Source organism: Lynx canadensis, chromosome D1 (assembly GCF_007474595.2).
Source record: "Lynx canadensis isolate LIC74 chromosome D1, mLynCan4.pri.v2, whole genome shotgun sequence".
NCBI lineage: Eukaryota > Metazoa > Chordata > Mammalia > Carnivora > Felidae > Lynx > Lynx canadensis.
Genome location: NC_044312.2, coordinates 95736686 through 95749478, shown reverse-complemented (window position 1 = coordinate 95749478; position 12793 = coordinate 95736686).

Genomic DNA, 12793 nt, shown 5'->3' with positions numbered 1-12793 from the left:
CTTAATTTAAAGAAACATTTTTGACATCATATATTTTCTGGAAGAAGATGAAGGGGCGTTTAAAATGAGGCTCAAAAAAGTAAATATACACGATAGCTTATGTAAAGCAGTCTCTCATTGCAGTATCTTTCACTTTCCAGGCTAGTTCAGCCTCTTCCCATCACTATACCAACTCATCTCTGATGATAGCAGTAGGATGAGGTATTACCTACATGGAGAAAGGTATATAATACTCAGGTTTGTCCTCTAGAGTCTCATTCTTGATCTCATGGGCTCTTAGTGTGAAGAATCTACCAATCAACCTTTAACTAGTTGTTGTTGGACTCAGACATTCCTCATACCCTGGGGCCGAGTGTACTGCTCAAAATCTTGTGTGTCCTTTCAACAATCCATATCCACAAATCAAAGAGAAGAGCTTAGTGTATAAGAACCCTGGCTCTGGGTTGGGGGGCCAGCTCTGCCATTTCAATGAGCTATGTGCTTCCCTATGCTTCCTATCTATAAAATGTGGAAACCATAGTACTGTATCTACCTCATAAAGTATTAGCAGTGTTAAATGAGTTAATATACATGAATAACTTAGAAGATTTATACATAAGTAACTTAGAAGATTATCCAGTGTGTTGTAAATGCTTTAAAAATATTAGCTGTTTTAAAACTCTCAAGGATTAGGTATTCATCTGGGGTACATAAATGTTATAGAAAAGTATGGGGAGGATGAAGAATTAACTAATCACAGATAATATAAAACTGGGAAGGATAAAATGCAGTACAAATATCATTGCAGACATTCAAGAAGATTTAAAACAAATGCAGTTTGAGAAAGAAAACCTCAACAGGAGCAGATTTACCACTTTCACTGGCCCCTTACTGGATCCTGGGAAAGTCCTAGCAGTTTTGTATTTATAATTCTGTGCTCTTTTTCTTAAAAAGTCTACCTTAAATTCTATAAAGTTTAGGATTTGTAAAACCTGCATCTTTTTTAAAATTCTTTCTTTTTTACATTTATTTATTTTTGAGAGACAGAGAGAGCACAAGTGGGGAGGGGCAGAGAGAGAAGGAGACAGAATCTGAAGCAGGCTCCAGGCTCCGAGCTGCCAGCACAGAGCCCGACATGGGGCTCGAACTCACACGAGCTCACAAACCGGGAGATCATGACCTGAGCTGAAGTTGGACACTCAACCAACTGAGGCACCCAGATGCCCCTGTAAAACCTGCATCTTATAAGTCAAAATGAAAAACACCGTTCAGGAAAATAAAACAGTAGAGGAATTCAGGCCAAATTGGTGAGGTGGATGTATAAAATATCCATTGCCTACTGACTTCTGCCTTTTAAACTGGGGCTCAGAATAACCACAGTTCCATTTTCATATGTATTTTTTTTTAAAGCTTTTCTAACAACTTCCTAAAGGAATCAGTTTGCCCTATGTGTGGACATGTTAACTCTTATTTTTTTCCCTCCTTAATTGCCTTCATCTTAAAATATGAGGAAGAATTAATTAACTATCCTGATGGGGGAAGAAAAGTTAATAGCAATTTTAATGAGTGTAACCTTAGCAGGATTTGTAATAACCCTGAAAAGATGGTGAAGTCACTTCTTTCTCCACTTGACTCTCTCACCTTCTGTGAATGTCTGTAAGTGCTGATTACAAGTGATTAATTACCTACTGGAAGGCTTGTCTCCATCTCATCTTCTTATCCCCAAACCAACTGCAGTCTAAAGAGTATACTGAGAACTCTACATGCAAAACAGACAAAATGGCCTTTTCTACAATATAAAGTGCTTACAAGACAGAATTTGATGAAGAGCATTTGGCTAGAGCTTTTATAACAGCACAGAAAAGGCAATGAGTTGTGTGAGGCTGGCCTTGAAAATTTCATCTGAAATGATAGAAAATATGGTAGCCATACCATAGGTGAGACATTTGTGCTACCAAAAGGCAGTGAATTTTTTTCCTGGAACCATTCTCCAGACTATAGTGCTGGAAAGAAGAGCCCAAATAGAGCCTAGTGTTATTACTGAGTGTACTATTCAGAGTTCAGAGTTTGGAGCTCGTGAGGAAATTGGAATTTGTTGGGGGGAAGAGGAACAGAGGGGTAAGAATTATATAGGGAAGGAAGGTCAGAAATCTGCCTAGAGGTACACTTGATTCTTTGGCAAAATACTAATCGGTGCATGCACAGAGTGAGATTCCATATGGCTCAGTAAGGAACAACTACTGGAGAAAGAACAACTCCTGGGAAGTGGTGAGCTGACCAACACTTTTACGGCGCTGGGAGACATTCATGTTCCATCCATTCAGAGCAGAAAGACCTTGTTGAACATCCTGTATGTCCAGTAGAGAACCTAGATTGCCATGCTCCAGAAGCAGGACTAACTTAGAGTGAATGATATTCTAGAATCACTCTGACTTATCACAAAAGCAGGATTTAAATTGATTAAGCTATAAGTAAATGTGTGAAGGCATTCAGAACAAAACCAATATCATATTGAAGAAGACAACAAAAGCCAGTTTGCATAACAATGTAGCATCTGTTATATTCATAATACAACTAAAATATGTGAGACATGTGGAGAAGCAGAAAAAATATGTTCCATAACTAAAAGAATAATCATTTAGTAGAAATCTTTTCCTAAATTGTAGATATGATAGAATGGTCAGATAAGGACTTTAAAATACTTATTATAAATATGTTCAAGGATATATGGGAAATATATATACCTATAGTGAAGGAAAATAAGTATAATAGAGAAATGGAAGACGTAAAAGGATCCTCCTAATGGGATATCTAGATGGAAAACCTAATATCTGAAAAAAAAAAAAAAAACTAGATAAAATTAACAGCAGATTATTCACTACAGAACAAAATATTATTAAATTAGTAGAAAAGGGAAAAATAAACTATATACACTGAAGTCAAAAGAAGAAAAGCTGCAAATAAATAATAGAACTTCAATGACTTGTCAGACTATACCAGACCATATATAAGTGGTCCTTTGTATGTGTAATTTGGAGTTACAATGGGAGTGGAAGAAGAGATTTGGGGGCAAGAAAAAAAAAACCTTTGAAGACATTAGGGCTGAAAAACTTCTAAATTTGATTAAAAAATATAGGGGCGCCTGGGTGGCTCAGTCGGTTGAGTGTCCGACTTTGGCTCAGGTTATGATCTCACAGTTTGTGAGTTCGAGCCCTGCATCAGGCTCTGTGCTGACAGCTCAGAGCCTGGAGACTGCTTCTGATTCTGTGTCTCCCTCTCTCTCTGCTCCTCCCCTGCTCACACGCAGACTGTCTCTCTCAAAAATAAAGGTTAAAAAAATTAAAAAATATAGAGAGAACATATTTATGAATATCAAAAAAGGCAAGAAAGATGCACTCAAGTAAAACCATATCCAAGCACATTAGGGTAAAACTGCTGAAAAAATTTGGTGAAGAAAAACATTAAAAGCAACCAGACATAAATAGCACATATAGAGAAATAATAATAAGAATCATTTTATCTATTCATCATAAAAAAATGCAAGCCAGAAGACAATGAAATGACAACCTTAAAGTACCAAAAGAAGAAATTTTAATGTAGAATTCTGTATAGAGTGAAAATGTACTTCAAATATGATGGCTAATGAGAGATATTAAAGGCCAGTTTTTGAAAAATGAAAGTCAAAAGAATTTATCACCATAGATCTGCACTATATGAAATGTTAAACTTCTTCAGGTAGACGATAAATGATATCAGAAAGAGCAATGGAAGTGGTAAGTAGGTGGGTAAATGTTTTCTTATTTTAAAATTTATTTAAATGATATTTAAAGAATAATGATAAAAAAGTATTTATACATGCCTAGAATGCATGCAAAAGTAAAACTTATAAGAATAACAAGAATGGGAGAGTTGAAGGTAGAAGTGAATCACTTTGTAAAGTTATAACAGAAGTGGTATAATGTTAAATAAAGTGGTATAATGTTATTTGAAGGTGGAATGTGGTATAATAAAGACATAGATTTTAAACCCTGGAGAAACCACTAAAAAGCAATGTTATAACTAATAAAACATTCCAAGACAAGGTAGGTTGCTAAATACTCCTTAATTAATAAAGAGAAAACCAGAGAAAGGAGAGAAATAAGGAATTAGTAGTAATGAGGACAAAAAAATCCCCAGGATATTAGACTTAAAATCAATTCTATAGGGGAGCCTTGGTGGCCCAGTCAGTTAAGCATCTGACTCTTCGTTTCGGCTCAAATCATGATCTCACAGTTCATGAGTTCAAGCCTTGCGTTGGGCTCTGTGCTGACCATGTGGAGTCTGCTTGGGATTTTCTATCTCTCCCTCTCTCTCTGCCCCTCCAATTCTCATGCTCTCTTTCTCTCTGTCTCTCTCTCCCTCCCTCCCTCCCTTCCTCCCCTTCACTCAAAATAAATAAGTAAACTAAAAGTCAGTTCTATATATCACCATTTTAAATATCAAGAAAAAGTTTCAACTAAAGAGCAGAGTTTCTTACACTAGATAGAAAAGCAAAACCCAACTCTATGCTATACTCAAGAAGTGCACATTGAATATAAAGGTACAGGTAGGTTAAAAGAATGATAAAACTTACACTGTGACAATACTAGGAAACCTGGTATGTCTGTGTTAATATTATAAAATACTTCTAGGATAAGAATTATTGTAAGAAATCAAGAGGATATTTATAACGTTAAAGTGGTTAATTAATTAATATATAATATTCTTGGCGTGCCTGGGTGGCTCAGTTGGTTGAGTGTTCAACTCTTGATTTCTGCTCAGGTTATGATCCCAGAGTAATGGGATCGAGTCTTGTATCAGGCTCTGTGCTGAGACCCTCCCCTGCTCGTTCTGTCTCCTGCACTCTCTCTAAAAACATAAAAATAATTAAAAAAGGATATGACATCCCAAAATGTGTCTGGATATAATAACAGTGTTTCAAATACATAACGCTAAACTGATGGAAAGGAAGGAGAAATAAACAGTTCTACAATTATGGATGTAGATTTTAATATTCTCTCACTAAGTGGTATAGTAAGGATATGGAGTATTCGAACAGTATTATAAACCCTTTCACCTAATTGGTATTTATAGAACATTATACCTGACAACTGCAGAGTATACATTATATTCAAACTCATGTGGAACGTTCACCAAGAAGTATCATATTCTGAGCATAAAACAAATTTAAATAAATTTAAAAATATTAAAACTTCAGAGTATGTTAGCTAATCATAACTGAATGAACTTGAAAGTTAATAAAATAAAGTATCTGGAAAATCTCCAAATATTTGGAAATAAAAAAACATACTTCTAAATAACTCATGGGTCAAAGAAACAGTCACATGGAAAATTAGAAAATGTTTTTAATGCAATGAAATTAAAACACAGCATATCAAAATTTTGGAGTTGTGCTCATATAGTTCCTTAAGGAGTTTTATAGCTCTAAATGATTATAGTAGGATGGAAAAAATATCAAAACCATTGATAAAATCTTTCTCCTTAAAAAAACTAAAAATCACATTAAACAAAAAATTATAAGGAGCTAAGTAATGATAAGAGTAAATATTGATGGTGGCACCTGGGTGGCTCAGTTGGTTATGCGTCCAACTTCGGCTCAGGTCATGATCTTGCAGTTTGTGAGTTTGAGCCCTGCATTGGGCTCTGGGTTGCTGACAGCTCGGAGCCTGGAGCCTGCTTCACATTCTGTGTCTCCCTCTCTCTGACCCATCCCCCGCTCATGCTGTGTGTGTGTGTGTGTCTCTCAAAAATAAATAAACATTAAAAAAAATTTAAAAAGTGGACTGCTTTTAAAAAAAAAGTAAATATTGATGAAATAGAAAACCATCAGTTGAGGAAATCAATAAAAACACAAGTTTGTTCTTTGAAAAGGTTATTAAAATTGATAACCCTATGGCTATACTGGTAATGAAAATTGGAGCAAAGGAACAATGCACAAAACTAAAAGGCAACCAATGACATGGGAGAATATTTGAAAATGACATATCTGATGAAGGGTTAGTATCCAAAATCTATAAAGAATTTATCAAACTCAACACCCCCAAAACAAATAATCCAGCGAAGAAATGGAAAGAACACATGAATAGAGACTTTTCCAAAGAAGACATCCAAATAGCTAATAGACACATGAAAAGATGCTTTACATCACTCATCATCAGAGAAATACAAATCAAAACCACAATGAGATGCCATCCCACACGTGTTGGAATGGCTAAAATTAACAACTCAGGAAACAACAGATTTTGGTGAGGATGCAGAGAAAGGGGAACCCTTTTGCACTGTTGGAGGGAATGCAAACTGGTGAAGCCACTGTGGAAAACAGTATGGATGTTCCTCAAAAAATTAAAAATAGAACTGACAACCCAGCAATTGAACTACCAGGTATTTATCCAAAGGATACAAAAATGCTGATTTGAAGGAGCACATGCACCCAAATATTTATAGCAGCACTAGCAACAATAGCCAAATTATGGGAAGAGCCCAAATTTCCATCAACTGATGAATGGATAAAGATGTGGCATATATACACACAGTGGAATATTACTTGGTCAACAAAAAGAATGAAATCTTGCCATTTGCAACATGGATGGAATTAGAGTGTATTACACTAAGTGAAATAAGTTAGAGTAAGACAAACATATGATTTCACTCTGAGTGGAGGAAAAATAAAAAGAGACCAAAGCAACAAAGTCTACAAAGGACCAGAGAACATCACCGGAAACACCAACTCTACAGGTAACACAATGGCACCAAATTCATACCTTTCAACAATCACTTGGCATGTAATTGGACTAAATGAACCAGTCAAAAGACATCAGTTGTCAGAATGGATTAAAAAAAAAACCGATCCATCTATATGCTGCTACAAGAGACTCATTTTAGACCTAAAGACACCTGCAGATTGAAAATGAGGGGATGGAGAACCAGCTATCATACTAACGGATGTCAAAAGAAAATTAGAGCAAAATGATGCATTGCAAATATTATGAATAATAAAGGGATCATCACTAAGGACAAATAATTAAGAATAATATAAGAATATTGTGAACAACTTTATGCATTGGGAGAAAGTACACAAATTTCTTGAAATTGTAAATTACTAAAACTGACAAAAGAAATAGAAAATATGAGTAGTCTAATTTATTAAACTTATTGAATTTATAGTTCAAAATCCACAAAGAAACTTTCAAGTCTACATGACTCTACAAATAAAGAAGAAATAGTATCAGTTTTACATAAACTTATTATATGAGAGTAGGGTAGCACTGACACCCAAACAAAACAACACTACAAGAAAATGTTATAGGCCAATATCCTTCATACATTATAAATGTATAAACTCTTAGCAGTACATTAAGAAATAAAATATTTAAACATACAAAAAGTGTAATATTACATAATGCTCAAGTGGGGTTGAGTTTGATAAATTCTTTATAGACTGAAGATACATGAAGAAAGGAGAAGCCGTGTACAAAGAAAAAAGTCATAATAATATTGATGTTTCCAATCTATGAATATATTATCACTCCATTCATAAGCTTTTTAATTTCTTTCAGCAATGTGTTGTAGTTTTTAAACTAAAGGTCTTTAACATGTTTTATTAAATTTTCCTTTAAATAATTATGTTTTTAAATAAATAAATAAATATGGTTTTTAGCTAATTTTAAATGGTATTTTAATTTCATTTTCCAATTGTTCACAATAGCATATAAAATACATTTGATTATTGTATATAGATCTGGAATCATGACAACTTCCTAAATTCACTTACAGAATTTATGAGAGAGAAGATACATTTATTTGTTCCTTATAATGGGCAGCAGGGGGCAAGGGAGGGGTTGAGATTTTCAAATGTAAGTGTGGTATATCTGTAGGTAATTTTGCTAAATAGCTTTTATGAGGTTGAGAGATTTCCCTTTAATTCCTAATATGCTGAAAATGTTTATTATGAATGGACTTAAAATCTTGTCAAATGATTTCTCTACATCTATTGAAATGATCATATGACTTATATTCATTATTCAGTTAATGTGGTGAATGGCACTGATTTTCAAATGTTAAACCAATCTTGTATTGATTGATTGTTTTCCCTTATGTATTTATGTATTTCCTGCTTTGTTGCATGCCGGGTAATTTTTGATTAGATGCCAGGCATTGTGTATTTGATTTTGTAGGGTGATGGAGTTTTTATGTTTTCTTAAGTATTTTGGGAACTTTGTTATGGAATACAGAAGTTACTTGGAAAGAATTTGATCCATTTCAGACTTACTTTTAAGGTGGTAGACAGTTTCTCTATGTCTAATTTGGCCCTGTCTTGGGGTAATGCTCTTTTGAGGGTCCTACTAGATACTCTGTGTGTGATGAAATTGGAATACAAAGTATTCTTAGCCCTGTGTAAACTCCAAAACTATTCTATCTGATCCTTGGGATGATTCTTTCCAAAGTGTTGTATAGTTTTCTCACATGTAGTCGCTGATTATTACTCAGATGAAGACTCATTAGGTGCCCTTTGCAGATCTCTGTAAGTTCTCTTTATGCAGCTCTGTAAATTTTAGCTGAAGTATAGCTTTTGAATTCTGAACTCTGTATCCTCAAGTAGGAAAGTTTGCCAGGCTTTATTAATGCCATTCAGAAAATTGGGGCAGTCTTAATGCCATCTTGTGTTGCTCACAAGATTATATGTTGAAGCTCTAGTCCCTAATGTGACAGTATTCAGAGATAGGATCTTTATTAGGTAATTAGGTTTAGATGAGGTAAAGAAGGTGGGGCTCCCATGATGGGATTAGTGTCCTTGTAATTAGAGGAAGAAACCAGAGCACTCTCATGCTCTTGTTCACATGCTCACTGTCTCCCTCACTCTCTTTCTCTCTCCCCCTACCCCCACCTGCTCTGTCTGTGCTATGTAAGAACACAGCAAGAAGGTAGCTATCTGCAAGCCACAAAATGGCCATAACCAGAACTTAATTATGCTGGCACCCTGATATTTAACTTCCAGCCTCCAGAGATGTGAGAAATAAATTTCTTTTGTTTAAGCTACTCAGTCTATGGTATTACAGAAGCCCAAGATGACTAATGCAGTTGGTCTCACCATATTTGTTTTCTTTATTGAGAGGATCAATGGCCATCTTGCCTGTTGTTTAATGTATGAAAACTGATGTTTCATACATTTTGTCTGTGTTTTTTAATTGTTTAATGCAGGAAGATAAATTTATTCCCTGTCACTCCTTCATGGATGGAAGCAGAAATCTCTTCCAATTATATTTTGTTGAGCAAATACAAATTCATTGTAATAAAAACTCATGTTGAATTTTGATATACAGAAACCTGATATTAATTATGAAGAATTCTAAGAAGTTAGAAACTTTAAGATGTGAAATCTTTCTCTCAATCTCTTCCTCAACTTCTACTGATTTGAATGGCATAAATGTTTTGTCTTTTTTTTTCATGTCAGCTAATTAAATTAAAATATTATTCGTGAATGAAATTCATTCTTCCTATTTAGTATGCAAATGGAAAAATTTTGAAGATTCTTAGGATACAAGGTGATCTTGTTATGATCTGAGAAATTAGAGGGTAATAACAGCTTTCCAAGATAAAGAGTAAAGATTGCTATGTATTTCATTAAGAGTTTTCTGATTTTAATGTCCCCCTCGTCCATTATAGATATAGGCAGAATAGTGCTCTTGAATTGAGAGGAGAGTCAAATTGGTGATAAGGCATATTGGAAGTTATGTCCCTCATGAAATTGTTTTGAAAGCCTTTTGTCTCTGTAGGTCACTCTTGGTTCATCACATTGCTTAACTCCCATGGATACTGTGAAGTCAATAAATTCTATTAACATTTTGACAAAGATTCATTTGTTATTTTGTTTCTCATTGCATCCTATAGGCCAGAGTCATCATATTCTAAAATAAGTCTTGGCTGCATTCTTAATGAAAAATAATACATTCCCACACCAAACAATAATGACTGTACCACTTTCTCAATTTAAAATGATCCCTACCTATTTTTCTTTTCCCTGAAAGTGGAAAAACAAGAACTGTGTTTATTAAGTCTACTTTAAGCAAAGGTTCAACAGTGAAACATAAAGCCTTCAGAGCAATCCTTCCATGACAGATTGGAGAAGAAAGAAGAAAAAAAATGAGAAGGCTTTTCCTGAAATTGGATTTTAATTTTTCACCTGCAGAGAAGACCTCTTTTAGACATTACTTTAGATCTCTGTGAATGATTTTGTATTAGGTCTTAAAATGTATGTTTTTTTTTAAGACTCCCCTAAAGGGGTTTGGGTGAGAGTAAGCAATCTGATAGAATTCTTATGCATCCACATCCCAGATTTTGCCTAACTTCAGAAGTAGGCTGTCTTTCTGACACCTTTCACTGCAGTTAACAACTTATGCTCTGGGAGATGATGAAAAGAGGTAACTGTGCAGACAGAGACTTTGGGCTTCAGACATTGACTGGCTTCTTTCAACGTCCCCCTTTCAATTTTGCCATCTTTCAGGGTTTTGTTTGGTATTTGATAGAGCTTTTCAGAGACTTAACAGCCTTTCAATAACAAGTGTAAGGAAAGGAACATGACCAGGATTGACTGTGTGTGTGCTGTCTGGACTCAAAGGCACATGAAACCTCTTGCCTTTCTTAGCACTTAACCCTTTGTAGTAAAAATACCATGATCTCTTGTTACAAATCAAACTAACCTTTATAACCAGTTCCCCACCCTGTTGAAGATAAAGGGAGAGAGATTTTCTTTCTTTCTTTCTTTCTTTCTTTCTTTCTTTCTTTCTTTCTTTCTTTCTTTCTTTCTTTCTTAGCCCATTATGACCGTTGTCATGTTTCTCTCTGAACTTTAGTATTTAGAGATAGCTGAGGGAATCCAGAGGAATTGGAAATCAACGTGTGTGGTAAAATTAAGAAAGAGCTACCATTTCACGAATTTATTTCATCCCACCTGGCTGAGTTCCCGGGTTCTTGATCTAGGCCTCATTTAGCCACAGTAATTCTTTGTCCTTCTCTCCAGCTGTCATGGATAGGACAGCCTTACTTTCTTAACAGCTCTGCCAATATTTTTTTCTCCGTCTCACTTGGAACACTAAATGATAAGTTGAGAGAGGCTAGCTAATTTTTCTCTTCATTTTGTTCTTTGAGAAATGAAATACCAGCTACCTGGTATTGGTTGTAGTCTTTTCTCTGGTAGTAGTCTTTCATATGCCTTTATCTGTTCTAGATAATGAGATTTGATAGTTTGTTCTAATGTACCTGATTGGAGAAATCCATGTAGCTAGCATTATATACTGAGTAACATTCCTTTGTTTGTGGTAATTCTATATGATACCCAGTAATGTGAAGCCCATATGCATGGAACAGGGGTGTAAAGCCTCCGATTTCAGCAGAAAAACACAAAAATGCCTTAAAATAAAGAGAAACCTTCACTGAGGTTTGGAAATAAATGCAAAGCATCAGGGAAGAAGATACTGTGTGGAAAGGGGAGATAAGTTTTCTTTTAGTGATTGTGCTGCTACACTTCACATTTCCCATAAAATAGATTCTTGTGTTCAATGAGTACAGCAACGTATGGCTAATCTACTTCTTCAAGAGTGAAAATTAATAACAACACAGAGTATGGAGAAAATTTATGAAAACTCAACAACGTTAAGGAGATTAAAATACAGCATTAAAACAGGCTAATAGTCCTGTTTGAGAAGTTAATCACTGTAAAGGACAGAAATAAAAAATGTGAACTTATGTAGGGGCCTCTCAGTGTCTCCATGAAAAGAGAACCTGACTCTTTCTTCTAGGAAGCTCTTCTTGGTGAATGATTAACTGTTTCACTTCACATATGTGAGTTTATTCTCATGAATTTGTGTTGGCATCAAGAATATATACACATTACTGCTTAGATATATGAGAATGTTTAATTATCTTTATTTTCTGAAATGAGTCAAATCTTTCTTATGAACCCTATGTCACTGTGTAGTAGGGTACATGAGTTTTTGTGTCTATAGGGATTTGGAGAGCTATATAATTAGTAAATATCTAGGGGAAACATCTGAAATTTACCAATTATTGATGGCATTTCAGTCTCTTTCAGTTTAAACAGTCTTTGGGATTTCTGATTTTTTTGGATACAGTCACTCTTTTAGATTTTATTTCCTTTTCCCTGCTTCTCTCTGTCAGTGTCTAGAAATTAAAAGGAGGTTTATGTTACTCTTTGGTATTAGAATAAAAGGCGTTCTGATATCTATTAGTCATTCCATGGATGTGTTGGTTGTTCAAGCCTCCCACGGATATTGTCTGACCTTTGGAGACATTATGGTGGCACATGCAAATGGAGTCTATGGTTGTGGCCACTTGCTTCCACTTATAATGATCCTGCTCATTATGGACACTGTTTCAACCCCAGGCCCTTGAATTTTCCTGCCTGTTCAACACTACTGTATTCCCTCAGTGGGACACCTGGATATTTCTAGATCATACTTGCATATTACACTTAGGCGTGAAACCCAAGGCTGGTTCCTTAAACTCATACACCTAGTATAATATACCTAGTATAATATAATAGTATAATGTACCTTAAAAACTACATCTTTCAGTATGTTGGACATGGTTGGGGCTTCTCCTAGAGACTTTCAGTCTCCCTCAATGCTGAACTGGTGAATCCTGCCATCATTCTTCCAGTGCTGACGATCTCCCACAAGAGCTATGATACTTTGACCTTCTCTTTCTAAGATTTTAGTTTAATGAGGAGAATATGAAGACCTGTGCATGTCACCTCCTC